The sequence below is a fragment of the Eleutherodactylus coqui genome, chromosome 11, assembly GCF_035609145.1.
Source record: "Eleutherodactylus coqui strain aEleCoq1 chromosome 11, aEleCoq1.hap1, whole genome shotgun sequence".
In the NCBI taxonomy this organism is placed as follows: domain Eukaryota; kingdom Metazoa; phylum Chordata; class Amphibia; order Anura; family Eleutherodactylidae; genus Eleutherodactylus; species Eleutherodactylus coqui.
This window is the reverse complement of record NC_089847.1, coordinates 26,586,983-26,601,600: the sequence shown is the minus strand read 5'-3', so window position 1 is coordinate 26,601,600 and position 14,618 is coordinate 26,586,983.

Below are 14,618 nucleotides of genomic sequence, written 5' to 3'. Positions count from 1 at the left end.
ATAGTATTGGCCCACATAATACATAGTATAGGACCTACCAGCTATACATTGTGTTGTCGGTGATGTGACACCATTGTCTACCACAGCCTGTAATCCATTATATCTCACAAGTGTTTCTTGTATTGAAGATATTCCAGAAGAAATAATTGTCCCACAGGAGAAGAATTCTTCTAGAAAACACAATATGTATAGAATAAACCGGCTCGCCCACTATTTTTGGCCTTTGGCAACCGCCAAGTGCATCGGCCTATAATACAAATCCACATTACAATACAACTCTTAATACCAGGCAGAGCTTCTAATTGCAGAACAAAATAGATTCTTAATAAGGGCCCCTGGGAGTCTGAAGAGCTGAAAAGCAAAACGTGGTGGAGCTCAAAGTAAATTGAATCAAAGGTTCTGTGTAATATGTCAGTGTCTTGTTATTGGGTACAATTACAAATCTATTCATTTGCATATGTTTTCTGCATATAAGTGGAAACATTAATGTACGCAATGATGTCACACTACAGGGGTAATAAGTGCAGTGATGTCACAGTGCAGTAATATAGAATGATGTCACAGCACAGGAATATAACACACAGTGATGTCACACTACAGGGATAATTAGTGCAGTGATGTCACAGTGCAGTAATGTATAATGATGTCACAGCACAGGAATATAACACACAGTGATGTCACAGTGCAAAGGATTGAGGCTCCAAGCTGTATAGGGAGGGATACCGGGACTGCATGGGAATCTAATGGGTTCATTTATGTATTCCCCTAGTTACCAGTGGTTTGAAAATGGCACTTGCTGAGATGATACACACAGTGATGTCATAGTACAGAGATAATACACACTGTGATGTCATTGCACAAAAAATAATATACATGGTGAGGTCACAGTACAGAGATAATACACACAGTGATGTCATAGTACAGAGATAATATACATGGTGATGTCACAGTACAGAGATAATACACACTGTGATATCATAGTACAGAGATAATATACATAGTGATGTCACTGTACAGAGATAATACACACAGTGATGTCATAGTACAGAGATAATATACATGGTGATGTCACAGTATAGAGATAATACACACAGTGATGTCATAGCAGAAGGATAATATGTACAGTGATGTCACAGTACAGGAATAATAAACATGGTAATATCACAGAACAAGAATACAGTGAATGTGTGCCTGCATTACCAATCTGGGCCACTGCACAGTGTACGGAGCTGTCTGCTTCTGGTACACATCAGCTGTATGTACTGAAACACAGTTGATCGCCAGGGGTCTCAGCCTGTAAACTTCTGTTCATTAACTACTCATAACCTATCCTCAGGTTAGGTCATCAATAGTTTCAAAAGTTAAAATTTGGAAAACCCTTTAACTACATACAGTGATGTCACTGTATAAGGATAACAAACACAATGATGTCACAGTATGGCAACTCTACACATGATGATGTGATGTTAGAATAACAATGATAATAGTGAAGTCACTTGCAGGCTATAGGGTGCTTTTACACGGGACGGCCAGTCAGGCGTGGATGCAGGTGTTTTTATACAGGAATGATCATTGCTAGCAGATGGGGACGTAGTGGGCGGGGGATCATTGCAGCACGCCCGCCTCCATCTTATATATAAAATGCAAAATCTATTTGTTTGTTTGTGTCAAATACAAATCCACAGTTCTGGTCCAATTTGAGTGAAATTGTGCATGAGCGTTCTTCAGCACCGGGCGACGAATACTGGCAAAATAAAACATTTGAAAACTCATCGACTACCCCTGTAATTTTTGTTGCCCATAGCAACCAATCACAGCACAGCTTTCATTTCTCATACTGCTGAGGTACAATGAAAGCTGCGCTGTGATTGGTTGCCATTTCTTATACTGATGAGGTAAAATGAAAGTTGCGCTGTGATTGGTTGCTATTTCTTATACTGCTGAGGTAAAATGAAAGCTGCGCTGTGATTGGTTGCTAGTGGCAACGCAGTTTTCTTTTTGACAGCCGTCATAAGAGTGTGGGGCCAGGCTCATTTTTGTGGCCCACCTTGTATATTCTGGGACTGATATTCATAAAATCACCGCGCAACGCACGGGTATATCTCCTAGTTCACAATAAACAGGCAGTCGTTCATAAAGGAGGGCCGATCTCTCATTCAGTTTTTATGCTCGCAGAAATGGAATGAAGAACGAATTTATCATTCGTCATTTAGTTGTGCGTGCATTTAGACTGAGCGACAATCATTCGCATTCTGAATCATTTCTCGCCCGTGTAAAAGGGCTCTTTCACATGGGCATTTCTGTACACAGCTCAGCGTATTTGCGCTCTGAGGACTTATTCATAGGTTGTAAGCGGAACTACATTTGGCGGCACAGAGCATAGTTGCGCCTGAACGAGGGGAATCCCTTCCCTTCGCCAGAAGTTCAAACTCCACGCCAGAGCGTAGGAGTTTGAAAAAAGAGGCGGTAAGTCCAGGGCCGCCCCCATCCTCGCCTTCGTGCTTTAACTACGGGCAGGAGAGATGAAGCAGGTCCTGTCTCTTCCCAGCCCGTCAAACCGGGAAAAGAGATGGTGAAACAAAAACCACGGAAATCCCATAGAGCTCAATGGTTTTGTTCTGTCCCGTTATACGGCTATGATGATCACGGCCGTACGAGGGGACAAAACTACGCTCATCTGACTCCGCACTGCATGAATCTTTTTTTTCCGTGCACATGGGATTATTTTTTGTACTTTTTGCGCACATATGTTCATTTGCGTCCGGCAGAAAAACACGCCCAGATTTAAATGGCTATTTAGACTAATGAGTTCTTTTTTTTAATGGCATTGCCTATTGCGTGCGCATTAGCACGCTCCTCCCCATAGACATCTATGGGGACCTTTGGTGCACAAATGCTCAGATAGATAGAGCATGTTCTACTTCTTTGCGTGTGCGCGAACTGTGTGCGCAAAACCGGGAAATAGGAACGAAGCCATTGAAATCAATGGCTTCTATTCTCTGCATATCGCACACATTATGTGTGCAAAAATGCGTGCAAAGACGCAAAGGAACCTGGAGATTAGGAATACGGCGTCCTGATACAATAATGGACACAACAGGGATAAAGAACAGCGCTATTCCCATATCCGGCTCGGTGGCCATTGGGCCAGTACTACTGCAGCCTAAGTACCTCCTTATGGCATATAGAAGGTGACAGTCCTGGATACTTGTCCCTGTGGTATCTACTATAACTGCACCCGGTCCTTGAAGCAAGAAGGGACCGCTTGTTTCACTCCTCCGCAGACTTGGATCTCTTTCTCAATGCAATGCAGCCAAGTAATTCAGGTGTTCCTAAATCCCCCAACTCGCCACCACCTGCTCCCCACGTCAGATGGTGTTTGTCTTGTATATTAATTCCTGATTGGATTTGTAGGAAATGTTTTGCTTCTTGATTTCTCTTCCAATCGACTGGTTTTTAAGTATTTGGAAATGGAATGACGTTGAGTACTAAGTATGAAGAATGGTTGTGACCACCGGTCCTTGACAATGTTCATAGGAGATGCATTGTGACTCATTAATTACATGAGTAAAAGGAGAATTATCTGAAATCTGGATTAAAATGTAGCAATTAAAGGACCATTTATCCAGCATCTGATAAGTATTGATGGTTTATCCACAGGACAAGTCATCAATACCAGATCAGTGGTAGTCTGTCATCCAGGACCCCGTAGATCTGCTGTTCACCAGGCTAATATACAGTACACTAATCTCTGCAGGAAGCAGACAGCATCGTTGCACTGTAGTAGTGGCCAGGCGTGGTATTGCAGGCCAAGTGCCAACTCATTTTAATGGGAGCTGTGTCTGTAATACCAAGCTTGACCATTGCAGTGGGAACGGAGCTGTCTGTCCGGGTAAAAAGCTGATCGGCAATGGTCCCTCATGACAGACCACATTCAAACGACTATTGTTGATGAATCCTGAGGAAAGACCATCAATAGTTTACAACTGGACAACCCCTCTAAAGAGACCCTCCAGGCCTGAACAAAGAAAGATGGTCACACCATATCTCTGACTTCCTGATGCACACTGAGCACTAGAATGCATCATTACTCTAAGAACGGCGTGATACGGGCGTATTTGCACACGTTTTGGCACGCATAGAGTTTACTAAATGGATTTGTAAACATTTCCAGATTTAGCGCTAGCATTTCTCGTGCGTTTACTCACTAAAGATCCCCATAGACATCTATGGGGGTGCGCGATTCCACTCGAAAAAGGACACATCTGGACCTCATTAGGCTAAATAGCCATTTAAATAGGGGCATATTCATCTGCGGTGCACAAATGAACATGTCCTGCGAGCACAAAAAGTACAGTAATATGCGCAAATATGCACGCAAAAAAGGTTTGTTCATGGCGCAAATACGTTGCGCTGAGTTGCACCCAAAAACGCATACCCCCGTGTAAAGGAGCCCTAAGACACTACACCCACCTGCTTTGGTTAACCAGTGCTGTCCACATGGGAAGCAATGACCATTCTGAGCCCCGTGACCAATGCATACTAATGCACAGTGAGTATCAGGTAGTCAGAGAGGGGTTGTGACCATCCTTGTTTATGCCGGAGGGTCGCATTAAAACTGGTTGTCACTGCCCATATAAGTGGTCAACATTTCATTACATGTAGGTTCTATCTGCTATATAATAGACTGCCCCTGCATCTTACACAGACTTGTTTCAACATCCCCCAACTAGAGATGAGCGAGTATAGTCGCTAAGGCACATTACTCGCGCGAGTAGTGCCTTAGCCGAGTATCTCCCCGCTCATCTCTAAAGATTCAGGGGCCGGCGCCGGTGACAGGTGAGTTGCGGCATGGAGCGGGGGGGAGAGACGGTGAGAGAGATCTCCCCTCCGTTCCCCCCTGCTCTCCCCCGCCGGCCCCCGAATCTTTAGAGACGAGCGGGGATATACTCGGCTAAGGCACTACTCGCTCGAGTAATGTGCCTTAGCGAGTATACTCGCTCATCTCTACCCCCAACTCAAACATGGGGAGATTTAAATGGAAATCACGTAGCATCAGGGTGAAGATGTGAATACGTCTTAAAAAGGGAGAAATTGTACAGTATGAAGAAATATTGTAGGTTATATTCTCAATACAATACATCTCTTTCATGGATCGCCTTTATATGCGCTTTAGCAGTACCCAGTGATCTTGCCGTGGGGCTTTTGCCTTAGGCTAAAGTTTTTTTTTTTACCTTTTTGTGTATATCAGCACATCTAGTATATATTCATGAATTGCATGTATTTTATGCAGGCTTTGGAGTGTCAGTGTTTGAGTTGGAGATCTTTTTTTGTGTATCCTAGTATTTCATTAGAGTCGGGTGTAATAATCATGTCCTTAAAAGATGGATATAAACACTGATTACAAATGTGAATAACACAAAATTGTATATAAGGAAATGTAAAAGTGGGGAAGCAGGGAATCTGACCCTAACCTACTAATACAAGGAGACCCTAACTAAAAGTAGAACGCTCGCCCTGATGAGGGCGATTCCATGTCAGGAACCTGGAGTGACCCTGACTCTCCATAAATGGTAACAGGGAATGCGGCCAAGGTTAGATGTTACACAAGAATAATGAACCACAAAAGTGCAGGAAGAAAGATGTCGAAAGACCCCAAATAAAAGAAATCATCGGGCAAACTTATAAGAAATGAGGCACAGAACTTAGACCAATGTGTCATTATAGCATTGGCACTAAGCTAACCTTGACAGGTGACATGTTGGGCAGGAACCTACTTAGTACCTAAGAACTGTGTAACGTAAAGCATATCTCTAGTTGTAGAACCAAAGATGATGATGTGCTGACTCTGCTCTCCAAGATGGAAGCATTGCGTCCTTATTAGAGATGAGCGAGCACCAAAATGCTCGGGTGCTTGTTACTCGGGACGAACTTTTCGCGATGCTCGAGGGTTCGTTTCGAGTAACGAACCCCATTGAAGTCAATGGGCGACCCGAGCATTTTTGTATATCGCCGATGCTCGCTTAGATTTTCGTTTGTGAAAATCGGGGCAATTCAAGAAAGTGATGGGAACGACACAGAAATGGATAGGGCAGGCGAGGGGCTACATGTTGGGCTGCATCTCAAGTTCCCAGGTCCCACTATTAAGCCACAATAGCGGCAAGAGTGCCCCCCCCCCCCCGCACTGTCAGCGTAAAGATCGTTCTCCTCTGCCATAGCTGTAACAGCTGTGGCAGAGAAGAACGATGTTTACCCATTGAATTCAATGGCGCCAGCAATACAGCAGGTTCCACTGAAAGCAATGGGCTGCCGGCGATCACGGGATGAATTGTCGGGAAGGGCTTAAATATATAAGCCCTTCCCTGCAATTCATCCAGAAATGTGTTACAATAAAAATATATACCGTATATACCGGCGTATAAGGCGACGGGGCGTATAAGACGACCCCCCAACTGTCACCTTATACGCCGGGAATACAGCGGAGCAAAGAATAAAAATCATTACTCACTTCTCCTGGCGTTCTGCGGTGCTCCTGCAGGCTGTCGCTCCCTCCTGGTCCCCGGCAGAGCATTGCTTTCTGGACGCAGTGGTTGAAATCCCCGCCTCCAGAAACACACGTGCCTTCAGCCAATCACAGCCATTCAATGACATCATTGTCATTGGCTGTGATTGGCTGAAGGCACGTGTGTTTCTGGAGGCGGGGATTTAAAGCCCTTCGTAGAGAAAGCAATGCTCTGCCGTGGACCAGGAGGGAGCGACAGCCTGCAGGAGCACCGCAGAACGCCAGGAGAAGTGAGTAATGATTTTTATTCTTTGCTCCGCTGTATTCCCGGCGCATAAGGTGACAGTTGGGGGGTCGTCTTATACGCCCCGTCGCCTTATACGCCGGTATATATTTTTATTGTAACACATTTCTGGATGAATTGCAGGGAAGGGCTTATATATTTAAGCCCTTCCCGACAATTCATCCTGCGATCGCCGGCAGCCCATTGCTTTCAGTGGAACCTGCTGTATTGCCGGCTCCATTGAATTCAATGGGCAAACATCGTTCTTCCCTTCCACAGCTGTTACAGCTGTGGCAGAGAAGAATGATTTGTCTTCTATATGTTCTCAATGGGCTCGGCGCTGCTGCCGCCGGCCCCATTGAGCGCATATAGAGAAGAGAACAGAAATCGCAGATCGCACATAGGTGCGATCTGCGATTTCTATGGCCTAAGAAGGACCGTTGGGGTTCTTGAAGCCTAAAATCACTCCTAACGCTCTCCCTATAGCAGCTCCGGCATCAACAACACTTTCCCTGAACTATGTCAGAATGCATCTGAGGCGAGCCGCGGGAGGGGCAGATTTTAATACTCGGGTGACACCTAATCTCGCCAGCCACTCACTGCAGGGGGGTGGTATAGGGCTTGAACGTCGCAGGGGGAAGTTGTAATGCCTGACCTGTCTTTCTATTGGCCAGAAAAGCGCGCAAATTTCTCAGGGAAGAAAATGAAAGTAACCCGAACATCGCGTGGTAATCGTCACGAGTAACGAGCATCTCGAACACCCTAATACTCGAACGAGTATCAAGCTCGGACGAGTATGCTCGCTCATCTCTAGTCCTTATGGATCTACCAAACCTGGTGGCTTTCTTCAGCTTGGTTCAGGAGGATCTTCCAGCTCTTCATATCTTATAGCTCTTCTACTTGGTGTCTCATATAGGACAAGATTTAGCTAGGTAATGTGGAGAATGGGTTGGCTACCACAATGGACTTTGCAATGTATCATTATCCCATTAGACCTAAACCAACCTTCACTCCCATTACATGTTTCCATTTTGGAGAACCCCTAAAACCCTTAGAACGCAGGTGTCAAACTCATTTTCACCGAGGGCTACATCAGCATTATAGTTACCTTCAAAGAGCCGTTTATAAGGGCTCATTCAGACAAGCGTATTTGTGCACGAGCTTAATCCCCATTGATCTGCACTGGGGTATTCAGACACCCGTTTAACGCCCCTGAGAAAAAATCACAGCATGTCCTTTTTTGGCCCATATTACAGACATTAAAATGGGATTGTGTAAATATGCACTGAATACACGATACAAGCGTATTCACTGCACATTTATGCATAAAGGCAACAGAAGTCTATGGGACATTCTTGCGGGTTTTTCTTGTTGTAAATATGAAAACCGCACTGAATAAATGCACAAAAAGAAAAGCGCAAGCAGGTCCAAATACACACTGAATAAACATAGTTTCGGTCCGTGAAAGCTCTATGCACTATGACGGCATTTCTCCCCTTCCACCTCTTTAGCATTGAGCTTCCTACCTTGGAGGGTGGCTAGAGTGCCTGGGTAGAGCTGTAAGAGCTGTGCCACGAACTGTGAGTTGTTGAACAGAGCAGTGTGGAGGTACCCGCCGGAGCTCAGAATCCAAAAGCACCCGAGCTCAGAATCCAAGAGCACCCAAGTTTAGAATAGAATTCAAGAGCACCCGAGCTCAGAATCCAAGAGCACCCGAGCTCAGAATCCAGGAGCACCCAAGTTTAGAATCCAAGAGTAGCCAAACTCAGAATCCAAGAGCAGCCAAGTTTAGAATTCAAGAGCAGCCAAACTCAGAATCCAAGAGCAGACAAGCTCAGAATCCAAGAGCACTTGAGCTCAGAATCCAAGAGCACTTGAGCTCAGAATCCAAGAGCACCTGAACACAGAATCCAAGAGCACCTGAGCTCAGAATCCAAGAGCACCTGGACACAGAATCCAAGAGCACCTAAGCTCAGAGTCCAAGAGCACCCAAGCTCAGAATCCAAGAGCACCCAAGCTCAGAATCCAAGAGCATCCAAGCTCAGAGTCCAACAGCACCCAAGCTCAGAATCCAAGAGCACCCAAGTTTAGAATCCAAGAGCACCCGAGCTCAGAATCCAAGTGCCTCCAAGCTCAGAATTCAAGTGCCCTCGAGCTCAGAATCCAAGAGCACCCAAATTCAGAATCCAAGAGCACCCAAACTCAGAATCCAAGAGCACCCAAACTCAGAATCCAAGAGCACCCAAGCTCAGAATCCAAGAGCAGTCAAGCTCAGAATCCAAGAGCACCTGAACCCAGAATCCAAGATGGCACTCAACCCCTGTGTTAGCTCTGCCGCCCTCTGCCAAGCGCTGGTTGCATCCTCTAGGGAAAGTGGAGAGCCAGTCCTTCTGCATCCAGACCTTGCGGGCCACATAAAATGACATGATGGGCCAGATTCGTCCCGCGGGCCTTGATTTTGACACGTGTGCCTTAGAAGATCCCTAAGTTCTGTCCAATCCAGTTTAAGAAACACTGCGATAAGATATAGTACAGAGATGTTAAGCCTAAAAAATACAATAGCAGACATTAGTTTGTCTTAGCGCCCACATTCCGGTAGATATAGTTCAAAAAGCCGACTCCAGCCTTATTTATACATGCAAGTAGGATCTCCTTTGAAAGGTTAGCTCATCATTTCCGATGCATCTTTCAAGTAACCCTGTCAGAAGTGTGCTGTATGGAGCGAGCACCCTGCCGAGACCATTTTAGTCAGTCTTCAGATATCAAATTAAACCGCTGCTGAAAGTCGAAATTCTACTTTGTTATTTAAAATCCACTGTGGTTCCACTTTAGGCTGAGCCAAAAAAGCAGAGACCTCTGAGTATGATCATAGATGGTTTTCCTGTAGTGCTCTGACATGAACACAGCCGGGCAGACATAAGCAGCATGTCGCTTTTGTAAGGCATTGTGGTGTTTGAACAGCGTTCAAGTAGGAATATTATCTACCTGCTCAATGCAAATATGGCCGCCTAAGTGTTCAGGAACATAACTCGCCACACATACACGATTTAGGCGCTCGGCAATGGAAATAGAGATTCCATAATGTAGTGTCTGATATAGGGACTGGCAATGGGATCTAAAGGCATCTAAATTAGAGAACTAAATTAGAATGACTACATATACAATGGCATGACTTTCTTAGGACAGGACATCAATATTCGACCTCTACTAGAACCCCCTAAATGTAAATGTGACCAGCTTTTCATAGTTTACATATGGAATTAATCCATACAAAAAGTTGAGGCGCTTTAAAATTCAAAATGGCATTACTTATCTCCAGAGCTGCATTCATTATTCTGCATACTGAGATCTTCCAACATTCTATGTTAACTCGGTGTATGCAATTTGCTTCCTATAGAGTGTACACGGAATAGACACTTTATTAGAAAACCCTAGCTAACATGTTTTCCCCAAAATGAGACCCTGTTATATATTATTTTTGCCCCAAAAGAGGCACAGGGTCTTATTTTTGGGTTCCTTGCAATTCTCAGCACCAACAGAAGATCGCTTGCTGGTAACGGGGTTTGTAAACCACACCTCCAGCAAGCAATTGCTCTGATTGGCTCTCTAGACCTGCGGCTCAGCCAATCACTGCGGCACTCGATGAACCAAAGACAGCCATTCAATGCAATGGCTGTTATTAGTTCACAGCAAGCAATCTTCTATCGGTGCTGAAAACTGCAAGGAAGCCTGCCGGAACTGTGTAGACCAGCGGGAGGGACCCGGACAGCGCCTGGTAGGTAAGTATTGCTTTTTTTTTTGTAGTGTAGCTATGGCCTGTTTTCAGGGTAGAGCTTATTTTTCAAGCCCCCCCCCCCCCCCTCCTGCTTCCCCCGATAATCAGGGTAGGGCTTATTTTAGGGTAGGGCTTATTTTCTGTAGTAGCATATTCGACCTCCTTTGTTCTTTAGAACCACAACAATTCTTGGTGGAGTCCATCTACAAGTATTAGATACCCCAGAATGTGCTAAGAAAACATTTCCCGCACCATTACTGCACCTCCACCAACCTGAACTATTGACAGCTGACAGGAAGGAGCCATTAATTCAGGCTGCTTGTGCCAAATTCTGACCTCCCATCATCATGGTGCAACAGGAATCTGTATTCACCTGATCAGGTGATAGTTTACACTTCAATTTTTGCTCCTTTTTGCTCACAGGAGTCTCGCCTTTCTGCTTCTCTTAGACCGTAATTCTGCTGGAACAGGTTATCTGCTGTTATAGCCTATCTGTGCTAAGGAACGGCGAGTTGTGCATTTAGAAATGTTAGCTGGACCACTAGTATTGTATTTGGCTGAAATGTGCTTAACTGTGCACTGCCTATTCATCAGAAGGATTTTTGACATCCTCCTTTGACCCCTTTTCATCAAGTTGTTTACATCCAGAGCATCCCCTTTCGCTGGATGTCTTTCCTCGATCACACCATTCTCTGTATACTCCCCACACCACTGAACAAGAACACCCCACAAGGTTGGTAGTGACATCCCGGGCCGGCTAGTCTAGCACTGATGACCATAGCTTTTTGGAGGTCACTCAGATCATTGATTTTTCCCATCTAATGTGGATTCACACTGAAACTGGTCCATGCAAAACTTGTCACGTGATTTTATGCAACACTCCGGGGTCACGGCTCTAATTTCCATACAGAGAAGCTCTTATCTCTAATGAACGGGCGATTCATCATAGTGTGCAGTGTAGTTCACACCAGGAACTGTGCAGTAAAGAGTACCGGAAGCATAACTTGTAGCTGCTGAACCCCAATACAAATCTGTTACAAGGCCCCACTTCCGAGATGGTTGGTGTTCTCCTTTATGACAAAGGGACCTTTGGGCAACATCCTACAACTACACCAATGATCAGAGCACTAAGCTTTCTTCAATTCTAGCCCTTTAACCCATTCACTTCTGTACCTCCAAATGTAAAGAAAAAAGTCTATATGTAGGATCCGGTAAAGTCCAACATGACTGATTCCTATCCCACCTCCCAAAAGTGAGGTCCCGAGGGGATCTGCTAGTTCCCACAAACATTCCATTGGCATTGGATATACTGTCTCAGCTGTAGATCTTCCCTCGCTTTCTACTGGAAAAACTAATATGCTCAGTTTTATAGGGCAATTTAAAGGGGTTGTCCGGTTACCTTTTGCTATTTTAACGTGCAGATCTTTGAAAATCAATAACATAGTAGTACTTACCTATCAATAACATAGCAGTACTTACCTGTCCTTAACCCTGACAATCCAATGCTGTAGCCCCATGGTTCTCCTGAAAGTCAGGTGACCGCTGACTACCAAACAGATGCCGCAGCGTCACTGCCTGTTCTCCTGGCATCAGCACTCACATCCTGGGTGTAGGGTTGCCACCTATGTTGCAAAAAAATACAGACAAAGGTAAAAGAGAGTGTGAGGTGTGTTTAGGGGCGTGACTTATCAAAAGTTATGTTTTTAACTCTGCTATTCTAGGGGCCCCAACTAGAAATTGTGCCCCCCCCCACAGTAGCTCCAAGAGTAATAGTGCCCCAAGTAGTGACCCCAATAGTAAGTGTCCCTCTTAGCAGCACTAATATAATAATAGAGACTCCCTTAGTGCCCCCGGTAGTAATAGTGCCTCTCTCACACCACGTTTTACAGAGTTCAGGGTGACGTTTGAAACGCTGCGCAAAATGCTGTTAAACTCCATTGATTTCAATGGAGCTTCGCGGACTAATGTTCAAACATGGCATTTCTAACGCTGTGATTTTTTAATGCTGTCTGCTTTATTTTAGTGCATTTTAGTGCTTTTAGAAAATGATGTCGAACAATGTAGAGTGTGTTCGAAATTGCGGTAAAATGCTGTGTTTTAAACATGGCGTTTTACCAACGTTGTGTGTGAGAGTGGCCTTAGTGGTCCCAGTAGTAATAATGTCCTCCTTACTGGTTCCAGTAGTATTAGTGTCCCCCTTAGTGGTCCCAGTTATAAATAGTGACCTCCTTAGTTGCCCCAGTAGTAAAATATTCTTCCTTAGTGGCCCTCAATAATAATAGTTCTTTCCTTTGTAGCCCCAGTAGTAATAGTGTCCCATGTTAGCGGCTCCAGTAGTAGTACTGGCCCCCTTTAGTAGTAGTGTCCCGTTAGTGGTCTCAGTAATAATAGTGCCCCCCATTAGTTGTCCCAGTATTAACAGTGTCCCAATGAGTGGCCCAAATGGTAATAGGGCCCCCTTTCTTGTGTCTTCCTCACCCTGTACCTCCAGCTGGGCAGCAAAACCGCACTATCAGGCATTTAAATCACTTTGCAGCTCCTGATAGGCTACCCTACTGGGCTACCATGATTGCAGGAGTTTGGAACAGTGACGCTGCAGTATCTGATTGGCAGACAGTAGTCACCTGACTTCCGCTGGGAGAAGCAAGTAAATACTACCGTATTTATTATTTTCACACATCTGCCCCTGATATTAACATTTCAAAAAATAACCAGACAGCCCCTATGAGAGAGGATAATTTTTTGTCTGTCCCTCATTGGCTCAAACTTTCCAAGGTAAGGTTCAAAAACTGCCCCTACGTGTGAAAACCACTTGGTGACTATTATTGGCAAGACCCTAGACAGAAGCATTTCCACCCGGCGACCAACAAGTTAAATGGAAAACATCTGTGGAAGTGAAACGCGTGTGATTACCCTGCACAGCATTGTCATGTTAATTGCACCTCTTTGCGTGAAAGCTTCAAATTGTCAACCGCCATTCTCTGCAAAGGGGAAAAACATATATAGAAAGCCCTAAAATCTTTTATAATCATACAGTGGTTAATTTTATGCATTCACTATGCAGGTGAATCACAGCAAGTGAGAGAGGAACATTGTAGAGCATGAAAAGGCGTCTGTCAGTCTATAGGACTGGACGCAACTTCATCGGCACTCCAGCGCTGTGAAGTGTGTCAGGCTTTTCACAAATTCCCAGTTTGAGCAGAAAAGCCAATGCAAAAAAAAAAAACATAATTATTTTAATGCGTCGTACTTAAAAAGAGGGAACAGCTAGAATTAAAGCGGCATTATACGGCTGGTTTATTTGGAAAGACATTATATCATCAACAATATATATGTATGTATAGGACGCGCCCACCTAGGGTGGCATGGGTACTTTATAAGCCTTTGTGGCAATTGTAAAGTGCGGTATACAAGCAAGGAACAAATGACGTCTCTGTGGGAAATGGAGGCATTTCTACAGAAATAACTAACCGGTTATATTTTTAACAAAGCAGCCACATTAATGGCTGAGAAAGAAGGGAAAAAAACGTCCGACAGCCACAAGCTGGTAGCAAGGTTTTGTTGTCTGGAGAAAAATAACATACCTGAGATGTCTGCCCAGAAAATAATACAAAGCAAATGACTAAAATACACCTTAATGCATAAGGAGAGCCATGGCACAAACAGAAAATGCCGTTCCTTGGCCAACAGACTCCGTAATGAGGAATGATTGGTGAAAGGGAACAAGGAGAACAGTTGTAAAGAGTATGTGTGTGATCTCATTGGGAAGTAGAGTAAGACTAGCTTCACCTCTGGTGACTCCTCCGACATGCAACCTACATGGAGGGACATTGGAAGGAGAATGGGTCATACTGAAGAGCTCAGTTGATTAAAAAAACAAGGCCGGGACGTAGGGTAGGTGAGGGTAGACACACACCAAGGGTGTCACCTGGCCATAGATGACGTCGGGGCAAGGTGATGCTAAGGGGGTTGTCCGAGTCAAAGGGAAACCTCTTCTTGCTGGTCCTCCTCCAGTCTAGGCGCCAGCGCCACATGCATTGAGTTCTGAGGCTGCTCAT